A 13,951-nucleotide genomic window follows, 5' to 3' on the forward strand; every position below is an offset into this window, starting at 1 on the left:
TTTGCTGCGAACGATGGTCTGTTTGAGGTTGGGTGGCTGTTTAAAGGCGAGTAGTGGAGGTGTGGGGATGGCCATAGCGAGGTGTTTGTCCTCATTGATGACATGTTGAAGGCTGCGGAGAACATGGCGTAGTTTCTCCGCTCCGGGGAAGTACTGGACGACAAAGGGTACTCTGTTGGTTGCGTCCCGTGTTAGTCTCCTGAGGAGGTCTATGCGATTTTTTGCTGTGGCCCGTCGGAACTGTCGATCGATGAGTCGAGCGTCATATCCCGTTCTTACTAGGGTGTCATGTGTTTTGGGCTTGGACCCAGTCTCAACCCAGTTCCTGGTGGGCAAATGTCCACATCACAAATCTGTCCTAATTTAGCAGTAAACTGCCAATCTCACAAAGAATCTACAAGGATGACTGATGTGGCAAAATGGAAAAGTGTCACACCAGCAAGTAAAGAAGGCCCTTCTGGTTGGAGTTACAATTGTAGGGCAGTGCAGAACAAGGTTTACTCTTCACCTGATCTGGGACGGCCCAATTCTAACACCAAGTGCTTGAGTGAGAAACCATTCCAATTCCTAATGCCAACATTCCACACCTTGCTCAGCACAAAAGTCAACAAAACATGATTTTACAAAATCTGCCAATAACAGCGAGCAATATGGTAAGTGAGGAGCATGACTAATTGCATTTAAAGGAAGCTAGACCAATCTACTAGCAGGTACATTTTGATGATATAAATGCAAAGTTAAGCAAATACAAACTGAAAATGTACATGATAAAGCGATGTCCATTAGCAAAAGAGGAAAAGCATTTGGCTTTGAGTGTGGACCACTAGCTGAAGTCAATGTGAAGTTAGCAACAAGGTAAATCATGTAGTGGGATGTACATTAAGATATATGACTATGCCAAAAAAGCTCTTGTAATCTTATATGGATCACTGGTGTGGCCACATCTGGAACAGAGGTGGGGAGAATTCCAAAACTACCACAAGACTGACTCTGGGACTTAGTGCTCCCAGAACTAAGCCAATTTTTATTACGGAAACAGAGGACACCTGACCTAGATTTTTAAAATGCTGTTGAGAAATGGACAATGTAGATACAGTGTTATCTAAAGCTACTCAGACTGCAAGCAGAGAAGTAGGCTACAAGTATAAAATTAAACAAGATTTGAGATTAAATGGATTTCCCCTCCTATGGGATAGTGGGTATGTGGAATATATTCTCAGCGATTAATGCGGCATCAATTAACAACTCTAAAATAGCTGATGAATATGTTTAGGAATAGGATTGAGGGTTAAAAGGATAAGTACAGTAGAGATGATTGAATGCTGTGTAGAATATGATAGTTCTTCAACTACGAATCAACATGCTATGGATGGCAACAATGTAGGATATAAGCTTGGATTTAGATTCTGGCGCTTTACCTATATTGGGACAAGAAACACTGCAGAACTTTTCCTCAGGAGATTGAGCGGTTGTAAAGATTCCATGATAAAATAGATAGTACATGGAAAGAATGGGATGCTGAGATTGATTAACCTTTTCCTGTTCCCACATTCACTGTGCAAGGTAGTTTCATAAACAAGGGAAAAATAATAACTTGCACAAGTGGCGGACTTTGTCCATAAGTTCAACTTGTGCATAAGTGCAGCTTTAAAATTAGAAAAGAAAATGGCCTCTCCTTACAGATTTAGACAGCAATAAAGGAGCTACAGGACCAGTAAGTGCTGGTAAAACTGCTGCAGAGTAGAATGGCAGGGCTTGAATCATCAATCTCAAAGAAGACATACTTTTTGCTACCGCTGCCATGGCTGTTGCCACCACCAGTTTATAGTGGCAGAAGCAGTCATTGGGTCTTCCAATTTTTCAAAACTCACAGAAGAGCCATGTTTCTTTTAAATCACTGTTACAGATTTGCCACATTTATGGAGGCAAACAGGGACCAAATTATGTGGTTGTTCATTTTCCATTAACTATATAAATGGGTTATCATTTTCAAATTAAAATCAACACACCAATCAAACAAAGATGGTTCTCTGCAACGCACAAAATAAAATTCTTCTGAGGTTCTGAGGCATAGGAAAGGATTTATTTTTTATGATTTCTTGTGCAGGTGATTTAGCTTTTAAGAACTGATGTGTGATTTTCCACGATCGCTAACTTAAAACATCTTCTTGAGATGCATTTCATTACTACTTTTTAACTGTTATAAATTGTCAAATGCAGGCTTTTCGCACACAGTTCGTTTGCTGTTTTCCTCTACACCTGGTTACTCGTACAGCCGTTGGTAAGTTCCCTTCTGACTTATCTTTGTGGCTCCTCTGCAGTTGTGTAATCAGTAACCAGATGCAGAGAAAAAAGGTCCAAAGTGTGTGAAATGCCAGCTTGTGTAAAAAGCCTGCAGTTGACAAATTCAAAGTAGTTATGAAATATATCAAGATGATATTTTAAGTTAGAAACATGGTCAGTCTCTCCTGAATCACAGAAAATTTATGGCACAGAAGGAGGCCATTCGGCCCATCGTGTCCTCACCGACCGTAAATGAGCCACCCAGCCTAATCCCACTTTCCAGCACTTGGTCCGTAGCCCTGTAGGTTACAGCACTTGAAGTGCACATCCAAGTTCTTTTGAAATGAGTTGAGGGTTTCTGCCTCTACCACCCTGTCAGGCAGTGAGTTCCAGGCCCCTACTTCCCTCAGGGTGAAAAATATTTTCCTCAGCTCCCCTCTAATCCTTCTACCAATCACTTTAAATCAATGCCCCCTGGTTATTGACCTCTCTGCTAAGGGAAATAGGTCCTCCCTATCCACTCTATCGAGGGCCCTTCATAATTTTATACACCTCAATTAAATCACCCCTCAGCCTCCTCTGTTCCAAAGAAAACAACCCCAGTCTATCCAAACTTTCCTCATAGCTAAAATTCTCCAGTCCTGGGAACATCATCGTAAATCTTCTCTGTACCCTCTCTAGTACAATCACATCTTTCCTGTAATGTGGTGACCAGAACTGTAAACAGTACTCAAGCTGTGGCCTAACTAGTGTTTTATACAACTTCTAGCATAACCTCCCTGCTCTTATATTCTATGCCTCGGCTAATAAAGGAAAGTATCCTGTATGCCTTCTTAACCGCCTTATCTACCCGTCCTGCTACCTTCAAGGATCTGTGGACATGCACTCCAAGGTCCCTTTGTTCCTCTACACCTCTCAGTATCCTCCCATTTATTGTGTACTCCCTTGCCTTGTTTGCCCTCACCAATGCATTACCTCACACTTCTCTGGATTGAACTCCATTTGCCACTTTTCTGCCCACCTGACCAGTCCTTTGATATCTTCCTGCAGTCTACAGCTTTCCTCCTCACTATCAACCACACGGCCAATTTTTGTATCATCTGCAAACTTCTTAATCATGCCCCCTACATTTATGTCCAAATCATTAATATACATCACGAAACTGAGTGTCTCTCATCGCCAGTGCACTGGTGCATTTTTTTTAGTCCTGTACTATTGTAATATCTCAGAACACTCACCCGATCAAATGACTATGTTTTACACCGAGTGAACTGTATAAAATTGCACATCATCAGCCATTGAATACATGGACTGTCCACTACTCAAACACTTAAAACATTTGCCCAATTAATTCCACAAAAGTGTCTATTGGGGGAGGGAAAAGTAACATTCATTCTTAATATGAAGAACACGGTGTCAAATGCTGCACAGAAACTCTGGTTTAATATGCTTTTTATGAGTTATAATACTTTTGACAGGGTGCTTCTTACATTCTGATTATGCAGAGGCCAGTGAAATTGCTTAGCTCAACTACTGTTCCTTGGACCAACACTTCAAAACCATCACATCTCCTGTCCAAGACAACAGTAAGAAACATACTCAAATGATTACAGCAAAATGTTATTAAGTTTATTGTATTGTCTGTACATCCACGTGCTTGCACTATGTAACTAAAGAGAATGCTGCTAAAATTCTGCTGCAAGTGTTTCTTCTACAATTGACAACCACACAACTAACAAAGTTGCAATTAAGTTACAAGTTAAGCATGGGGAAGGATTTTATTGCACCAGATTTTATTTTATTAAATACAATTACTTACTGGTAACTGAATGAACTAAAGAAAACCATTAATTAGTGCTCCAGGACCCAGTAGCAAAGTGCACTGTGCTATGCTACAGGATTGGTAAGGACAGACTTGATCTGCCACTCCAGTTTCAACTGTGCTGATGTAGGCAGAGGCTGAGCAGAGACTACACATCGTTCACCTGAGGAAGGAGGTAGCCTCCGAAAGCTTGTGAATTTAAAATAAAATTGCTGGACTATAACTTGGTGTTGTAAAATTGTTTACAATTGAGCAGAGACTAGGCACTGCTCCAGGCAGGAATGGGAAAAATAAGAGTCCGAGAAATTGCTGCTTCTCTTCCAGAACTTGGCGCAGGAGATGTGCAGTATTGAGAGACTGTCATGTTTCAGGAAGCTTTGATCATTTTTGCACAGCAGGATTTGGAGGAGTGTTACATTTAAATATTGGGTTTTTAAAACAAAATATGCTAAAAAAAACCTCCAATATGAAAGGTGTTAAAATGTTAACAGGTCAGGAAATGAGGTTGTTTCCCCAAAGACTGAAAACAATATACAATTCATTAGCCTGTCTCAGTAATCCATAAAGACCACACATCCATTGTGTTAGGAGGTCCCTAGTCCCAGCGGATTATACTGCAAAGGTCCTCTCTCTGGTTGTAAACAAAGAGAGAGAAAAAGCGAAACAGGCAGATTTTTAATCAGAAAGTTGCAAGTGCAAGCTTTGGTCAGGTGCAGAAAGTCAGAATGCAAGAGAGTATTTAGAAATAATTTTAAGTCAGGCAAGATAACCCATTAATAATAATTATTTTTTATTAATAGGCAAAGAAACATTGTGCTGATTGAAGTAAATGACTCTGACCATAACTGTATGCACATTTGTTGTGAAATAAAACAGCTTAATAATCCTCTTACCAAGTGTTTTTGCGAGCCACCTTGGAAAGACTGGAGACATGGATTATTGGGGGGGGCATGTGCAAAAGTCACAAATAATCAGTTCAGATCACAAGGGAGTAGTAATGTTACACCCCTGGGTTACACCATTGTATAGTTATTGGGCAGTATGGGCACACCCCTCAACGTAAAATTGCTTACAGGAATGGCTAGCACCGCTGTACCCAAGAGACTATCTAAGGCAAGATCCAGGCTTGTACCAGAGAACAATGACAATAGAGAGAAAAACACAAGGATTGTCCTCACACAGGAAAATTGAAATCCCACAACTTTTTCATGTGTATTTGTAATTTTCCCCAAACTAAAATTATCCTGAAATTAACAACAAATGTTGAAACTTTGTGTTCCCGAATTGGATCTAAATGTTATTTAATTTGAGAGAGTAATTTTTGTAATTAAATTCAAAGAGTAATAATATAAAATACACCATAGGACTGGAGCAGTCAAGTTTTTTGTCTTTGCGGGCCACTTAAGTGCATACCATTGGAGCCTCACGGGTTACATACAAGTTTGAATCATTGTTGAGTTTGATTTACACACACCAGAAGCTGCAAGTAGCACAGATCGTGGTGTCCTTAATTAGGATTTATGAAAGTGAGGAAACAGCACCCAAGAACAGATTTTTCTAAACCGCTGTGTCAATAAAATTCAAACAGCAAATCCTAAGAAATATAAGTGCAAAAAGAACTGAGGCTAGGCTTCATGGGCCAGATTCTCATGGCTTGTTGGCCTATAGACAACAGCTTAGACACCCCATGAGTAGGTTAATCCCAAACCCAAATTTCATAAATCAATGCCTAATCCATATGATGGGAGATGCAGCGAATGCAATGACTAGAAGCTAAGAAAATACTCAGGAGTTGAATATAGTGAACAGACTCCTCTAATAGTCCAAATCTAAACAATGTGTTATAGCTGAGAATATTTCTGCAAATGATCCAATATTATCCAAAACCTTTCTACAATGCTGATCCATTCAAAAAGCTCTTGAAAGAGTAACAGACATGGGCAGTAGTCTAGTGGCTGAAGCAAAAGAGAAACTGGTGTCAACACCTGTTTGACAGGCTGTAATGTCAAGCTGCCAATTTGATTAACCTGTGGTGCTTTCTCTCGTGGAGTTGGAGCAGCAGTTGCACATGGTCAATGAAATACCAATCACTTCTGCTTCCTAAACAATGACTGACAATAAAAAGAATGTTCTTTATTGTTGGCACTTTGTAATTTCTAACAGATGGACTTGTGCATTTTTCTTTTTAAGTGTTTTGATAAATGTATAAATTGTTGGTCATCAGCTGGAGATTATATACATAACACATCTGTCTGAACATGTACAACTTCGTTATGCCAAGTAGGGACATATACATATGACATCTTAAGTGTAATATACCAATTAAATAATCAAGTATGATGTAGCCCTTTTAAGTACTGCCTGGGAACTCTTGTTAGAGAGTTCACTTGAAAACTGGTTAATTTCACCTTATCAACAATTCAGTGTGGTAGCAGGCAGCACAGACTAGTCCCTCCACAAGGTTCTGCAAAATGTCATAGTTTGTCATCTCTGAAGTATCAAATAATAAGAATCAGTGTATTGGTAACTATCTATTTGCACCCAGAATGTAAAATTAACAGTAGGATAAACAAGGAATTCCAGTAGTTTGACAGTGAGTACTGAATCTATATGATTTTTCTTATTCTTCAAATTTTTACCAAGTGTTACTGGGAGGTTATTGAACAATAAAGGGTCCTTTAATACTCCCACCTGCTCAGGAAGTGTCTTCACACACTTGGCTGTGGTATTGTGAACCCTATTTTTGTTTTAGTTGATTGAGAAGCTATTTAAAATTTTTGCCTAACTTTGTAGTACAGTAGCTCTAATATTTGAAAATACTTTTAAAAAGTAGTTCATTACCTGCTATGGTACTTTTAAGTGTTAAGAGGCTTTGGCAAAGGATAATGGTTTCCACTGGGATATCTATTCTGCTGCTTTCAACAAGTCCATTAAGAGTATGAAAAACTACCCTGTATCAGTGGAAGAGCCTTCACATGAAAAGGTTTTATGTACCCTTGATTTGCTGAAGCAAAATGTAAAAGAAATGGAACAAACTAGGTAGTTCTGTGACAATTAGTTAGTGGGTGCAAAGGCTCATCTCCACATTAGACTGCTGTTTCCAATTTACATTTTTGGTTGCTCTGCATCTATGTGTGGTGGGTTGATCTCTTTGAAAACAATAGATGCTTGAGAAAATTATGTTCAAAAGAGAAAACTAGCTGGAAATTGGAGCATAGTTGCTAAGATGGAGCTAGGCTTAGTGCCATTAAGGACCCTGCTCAGATACTTTTTGTGGGGGAAGTAGTCTAAAGAGGCATGCCCTGAGGGAATTTGGTACCTAATTAAAACCCCTGGATTTGTCTTTGGGAAGCAGCCAAGTTATCCAAGTCAGAACGAACAGCAGGGAATGACAAGCTTTCCTTTTTAAAATACTTTTAACACTTTGAAATATGACATCTTAAGTGTAAAGGACATGTGTCAGACACAAGCCAGACGGGTGGATATTAACCATTTCTAAGTGAGTATCTGCTCTGGGCAACTGAATCCTGTGAAACTTTATCCATTTGGACAACTAGTGAGCATGAAAGCAAATGATTTGAACAGCAAGCAAAAGAACATCCTAACTGGTACCACTTTCACCAACCCACTATCTGGCAGCCATTAGAGAATAACTAGAGAACATTCCTGAAATCAGACTTTGAAGTTAATCAGAATGTTTGCAATGGGAAATGAACACATTTCTCTCTGCCCTCCCACCGCACCCACCAGAAAATGTGAATACCAAGTGTCAGCAAGTACTGTTAGGTTAAAGATAAAGCACAAAACCCCCGTAACTCTTCACCTTCAATCTGAGTTAACCCCAAACTCAGAACATGCCGTACTACACCAATGAGAGTTCATCAATTTTTTTTTTGAGTAGGAATTTTCTTATTCATGTCTCTCTCTCTGTGAGACAGGTTATTTTGTGCATGTCATGAATTATGTTAGTTCCCAACTAGGAACTGGATTGAGATTGTTCTAAACTAAATTTCACCTCACTCATCTCATCATTCAAACATGTCTGAGGGGTGAACGAGCAACATGCAAAATCACTGCATCACCCAGCTGTATATATTAAAAACAGTAAACTGCAGGCAAATATCAATTAAAAAATGTCATTGTTTTCTTGACAAAGAAGAAACAATGAATATAAAATTACTTTTCAATAAAGCTGTTACTCATTTTTCATCCTGTATCACGGCCACTCACCTTAAGCTTGCACTCTCTAGATAACTTTTTTGTTCAAGGCAATCAACTCAATTAAAACTTGTATTTCAGTAGAGGGTTCCAGCTTGCAACAGCACAGAGAGCATACAATCCACAAACTACCTCTGACCTCGGATTTCAATGTTCCCAAGTGGCCTGACTAACACAAGGTGCTATAGGTATGAAAGAAACCTCTTCTCAGAAACACATATCTACTACACTCCAATATCCTGAGCGTTGATATGTTGAACTTCTCCAACTAGATGCTTTGACTAGTATACGTACAATGCAGCAGATATGTAAAAGATTCATTCGGATGTACTTTCACTGGGATAAACTTTAATGTAGATTTTCATGCCAAAAAGAATAGTAAGCCTGAGCATTGGGAGGGTTTTAGAAATCAGCAAAGGATAACCAAGAAATTGATAGAGGGAGAAAATTGAATGAGAGTAAACTAGCAAGAAATATAAAAACTGATTGTAAGAGCTTCTACAAGTATGTAGAAAAAGATTAGCAAAAGTAAACATGGGTCCCTTGGAGGCAGAGACAGGAAAAATTATCAGGAATAAGGAAATGGCAGAGACATTAAACAAATATTTTGTATCTGTCTTCACAGTAGAAGACACAAATCATACCGGAAATAGTGGGGAAGCAAGGGTCTAATGAGAGGGAGGAACTTAAAAGAAATTAAGATTAGTGAAGAAAAAGTACTGGAGAAATTAATGGGACTAAAAGCTGACATCCCCAGTACCTGATGGCCTACATCCTAGGGTTTTAAAAAGAGGTGACTGCAGAGATAGTGGATACATTGGTTTTGATCTTCCAGAATTCCCTAGATTCTAGAATGGTCCCCGTGGATTGGAAGGTAGCAAATGTAACCCTGCTATTCAAGAAAGGAGGGAGAGAGAAAACAGGGAACTACAGTCCAGTTAGCCTGACATCAGTAGTAGGGAAAATCTATTATTAATGACCTAGTAACAGGGCACTTAGGAAATCATAATATGATTAGGCAGAGTCAACACTGTTTTATGAAAGGGAAATTGTGTTTGACAAATCTGTTAAGAGTTTTTTGAGGATGTAACTAGCAGGGTAGATAAGGGGGAACCAGTGGAAGTAATATATTTGGATTTTCAAAAGGCATTCATTCGTTAAGGTGCCACACAAGAGGTTGTTACACAAGATTAGAGCTCATGGGATTGGGGGTAATATATTAGCATGGATAGAGGATTGGTTAACAGACAGAAAACAGAGAGTAGGGATAAACGGGTCATTTTCAGGTTGCCAGGCTGTAACTAGTGGGGTGCCGCAAGGATCAGTGCTTGGGCCTCAGCTATTTACAATCTATATTAATGACTTAGATGAAGGGACCGAGTGTAATGTATTGCGCTTTCCAACACTCACTTGAGATGTCAATTGTTCAAAAAGAAGTTTAGGAGATTGGTCAGGCAGGATCTACCTCTGATGACACTATGAAGGCTGTCATGTCCTAGGATATTTTCAAATAGGTACTCAAATTTGTCTTGCACTATCGATTCCATTATATGCCATTTGTACATTTTGCAATGAACTTTCTGGGTGTTGTTATGCAGAGTACATGAAGTTGTATGGACATGAAAAATGAAAACAAATGCAACATTTGAGAATGCAGCAAAACTGCCATTAACCACCACAATGAAGGCAACCCAAGGCAGATAAATCAAGTCCCCATATATTTGGTCTGACAAAGATTTTAGCTTCAAGTATAGATAAAATCCACATTTTTTTCACTTTCTAAGTAAGGTATTCTGGACAAAAAGAAATGAAAAATCCAACACCCTCTGATCTCCTGACCCAGTGAAATATCAAGAGTTGTACGATAGTAACGTCTACTAGATACTGGACATCCAGATAGCTCTATCTTGTCGGATCGGAGTCTGGAAGAAAAAAATTCAACTAAAACACTCAATTGTTTTTTTTTTAAGCTTGTTTATGCAAAACTCAGACCAACTCCCACAGAAGTTCTTCCAGATAATACACTTTGTAACTAGCACCAGCCAGAATACCCGATTGAAAAGAGTGCCAAATCAAACGAAATGTTCCAGTTCTACCCTGATTGATGAACAGCCACCATGCTGGAAGATCCACTCTACAGATTAACTGGGTTAAAGACTGGCATGGTGAACAGATGAACTCAGAACAGATGTGAGAATATCTTTTATTTCAACAACTAGAAAATTGTTACAGATAAGTGGAATATGAATTAGAAAAGTAATGTATGATTAATTTACAATTAAAGTTAGTTAGTTCAACTGTAAAACAACCCAATACATCTTTATCTAATGACTGCTGTCATTCTGTGTAAACAATAAACAGGATTAATCAAACATTATCCCATCACCACAGAACGTATTTGAAAATTAAAATATGGTTTCTCATTCCTATTCAGATTTAAGAAGTCATCCATCAAAGCATGTATGTGAGGAGTGGATGGGAGAAAAGAGGAGATGCCATATCACACAGCCAAGGTGGTCCTGATCCATACTCTATAGAAAGGTCTTCAGATGCCTCCAAGGAGCACTGAACAACTACATCTAGGAGAGGTGTGGAGGGCAGCTCCTCCACTGTAAAATAAAAACTATTTTTTTCCTTCTCCTTGTCCTTTTAAAATATTGTGAATCTACAATTGCTTCCAGCTCTGACAGGTCCACACCAGAAACATTAATCGTCTGTTCTCTCCAGACGCTGACTGACCTGCCGAGTGAAAGGACTAAGTAGAAAGCCACTCTGCTCTGCCAACTGCCCCAATACCAGCGCACATCTGGGTGTTTCCAGAATACACAATGGCATTGATACCAATGGCATGATTCAGCAGGCATATACCTTCCTCTACAAGATCCTGGGAGGTTGGAAGAGGGGTCTAAAGGCTGAATTGTGTGACTGACATGCCCCTCACATTCCAGTGTAAGCCCTCCCAAAAGTCTTGCAGGCCCTGTTGAGGATCTTCTAAAGCATCTTCCTTCAATGTGGGCTCCCATGCCTGGATGGAAACTGTTCAGAGGCTACAATCATCAGTAGATTCCTCACAATCCAGAGCCGTGTCACTGCTTTCATCGATGGTCATGGCCTCCTCGGTGGACAGAGTAGTAGAAAACTCATCTGTGGAAAAGGACAATATGTAAATATTTTTCAGTTGCTGTCCTCATAAGTAACTGGTGACAGACTGCCACAGATGCTATAGCAGAGAAAGAGGGCTGCAATTACTACACAAAGCATTTTGGTAACACATACCACAGACTGCAGTCAGCATGCTGCTTGCAGTACAATTTATACAGAGTGCTTTCTAACTCTTTTCACTGCATTGAGAAACTACATGGAAGGAATAAATGTACATTAAACTTACCAGATAGATAGGATGGCACGAACGAAGTTTATTCCTCTGGGGCCAATTTGAAGACATTTGCTATTCTATCTTCTGGCCAAGATTTTTGTTTGATGAGACTGCCGCTTCATGATGCACTTTCAGCCCATGGACACTGAAGTCCATTTCTTTAAGACACCCTTTCAGGTCATTAGTTCATTTCCTACACTGCTGTGGCCTTCAAAGTGTTGCTACTTTTGTTCACAATCATGGCGCATAAATAGAGCCGTCCCTCAGGAATAGTCAGTATCATCTATGTGCTGAGAAATGCATTAGTATGTTTGCAAAACTGTTTAAAACAAAATTTAGGTGCAGAGAAACATGGTCAACAGTTCTTCCCTTGCAGTTATCATTCAAATTTTCTGCTGGGATTATAAGTATTATCTTCTAAACTCACTACCTAAAGTAACTTCAAAAATGTAGCACCCCTGTTTGGTTGCCAAGTCACATAATTATTGCTACATAAACAAAGAGCAAAAAAATTGCAGATACTGAAATCAAACAAAATCAGAAAATACTAGAAACATAGCATCTGTGGAGAGAACAGACAAGTTAACGCTTCAGGTAAGAACCAGTGTCAGAACTGGAAGACATTACAGACGAATAGCATTTAAAAACAGAGGGAGGGAATACACACTTGAATGACGCCCACTTTACAGGTCATTCCAGTTCTTGTGTGCCAGCTCGCGCGACCTTCTCTTTGTTTTTTTCCCAATGTTGCTCTGTAATTTATTCTAGTTCTGACAGCAGGTCCATATCTGGAATGTTAACTTGTCTGTTCTCTCTACAGACGCAGACTGACCAGCTGAGTGTTTCCAAGTTTTTGTTTTGTTTCAGATCTATTGCTACACAACAATCTAAAGGGTCTTCACACTGACAAGTCAAAACATCACTTCAATGCTGTACAATTAAAGTAGGTATATTTTACAAAACTGAATTATCCTGTACATATAATCCTACTGATAATCAAAATTGTTCAATTTGCAATCAGTTGGCAAAATTTTTTTAAAATATACAAAACCTAGACAATAACTACCAAGTCACTGAGCAACATTCCATCACAATTACTGTCAGACCACGAACATTCATCATGGCAACTTATGTTGCTAAATTCATTAACCACATTGTGATTTTCATATCAATTGACCTTCACAGAGATATATAGAAAAACATGCAGTGTCTGGTGAGACAGAATTCACTACACCTGCCAAATAAGAAGATATTCTGCAATGGGATCTGAAACACATGTAAACACTTTAAAACTTACAGACTGAGCATTTCATCCATTACAAGCATACACTGCAGTATTCTCACTGGGTTTATTTAACATGTTGGTACCAATGCACAATAGGCAAAATAAGCCAACAGACTTAGAATTCACATCAAATTACTTCTCTCAAACATCACCAGTGACAAACTATAATCACTGTTTTGAATAGTTTGCAATCAGCAGACTTAAAGAAGGCTCTTGCAAGCAGCGTGTGCCGCAGTTGTATTGGACTAGCGGTCCAAGAGCAGTAAGTGCAGAGTGCAATTTGCAGTCAAACACTGGAATTGGTACTGCGGATGAAAAAACACACTCTAGCCACCAGAAGAAAACTGTTTTGCGTACGCATGCTTACACATTTCGAACTCCATGTGCAAGGCTCCACTCTCGGTCAGTACATTACTGTTTCGAGGGTGCAGGCTGGAGCATGTTTTCTCAAAACATGAAGGAGACTCTTCTCCAGTGCCTAGGAGATCCAAATGAGCACCTGAACATTTTCTAAACCCAGCTTGAAACCGCACCAGAGTTACACTCACGTGGTGTTAAACTCAAAAAGTGCAAAACAGCTTTCCTGTTGTCCCCAAGATCCAGGACTTGAACCAGGAGTTATGCTGTCATTTCATGTTGATGCACAGCAGTAACACAAACTGCTGGTGTAACTGCCTCCTTGATATACATGCTACTTGTGTAAAAAAAAACTGTTTCTAAATCAGCTCCAAACCTTTCCATTCCTAGTGACTTCAAAACATCATTTTAGTCAACCCTTTTTTCTGACCCACAGTGTTACAATAACCAGTTTTGCTAAGCCTCATGACCACCATATAGCACTTAGTTTATCCTGAAATATCCAATATTCTACAATTAAAAATATTCCAATGTGCTAACGATATTTAAAGCTGCTTATTATTTGATAGAATCACTATTATAATGATTCGACAATCTATAGTCCATAAAA

General features: G+C 39.2%; 1 protein-coding gene across 2 annotated transcripts in view; it reads right to left on the minus strand.

Moving 5' to 3' along the window:
• The window catches only part of kansl1l (KAT8 regulatory NSL complex subunit 1-like), a 104,877-nt gene that overhangs the window by 84,806 nt on the left and 6,120 nt on the right, over positions 1-13,951 (minus strand). The window lies entirely within an intron of this gene.

This window comes from Heptranchias perlo, chromosome 7 (genome assembly GCF_035084215.1).
Source record: "Heptranchias perlo isolate sHepPer1 chromosome 7, sHepPer1.hap1, whole genome shotgun sequence".
Classification (NCBI taxonomy): domain Eukaryota; kingdom Metazoa; phylum Chordata; class Chondrichthyes; order Hexanchiformes; family Hexanchidae; genus Heptranchias; species Heptranchias perlo.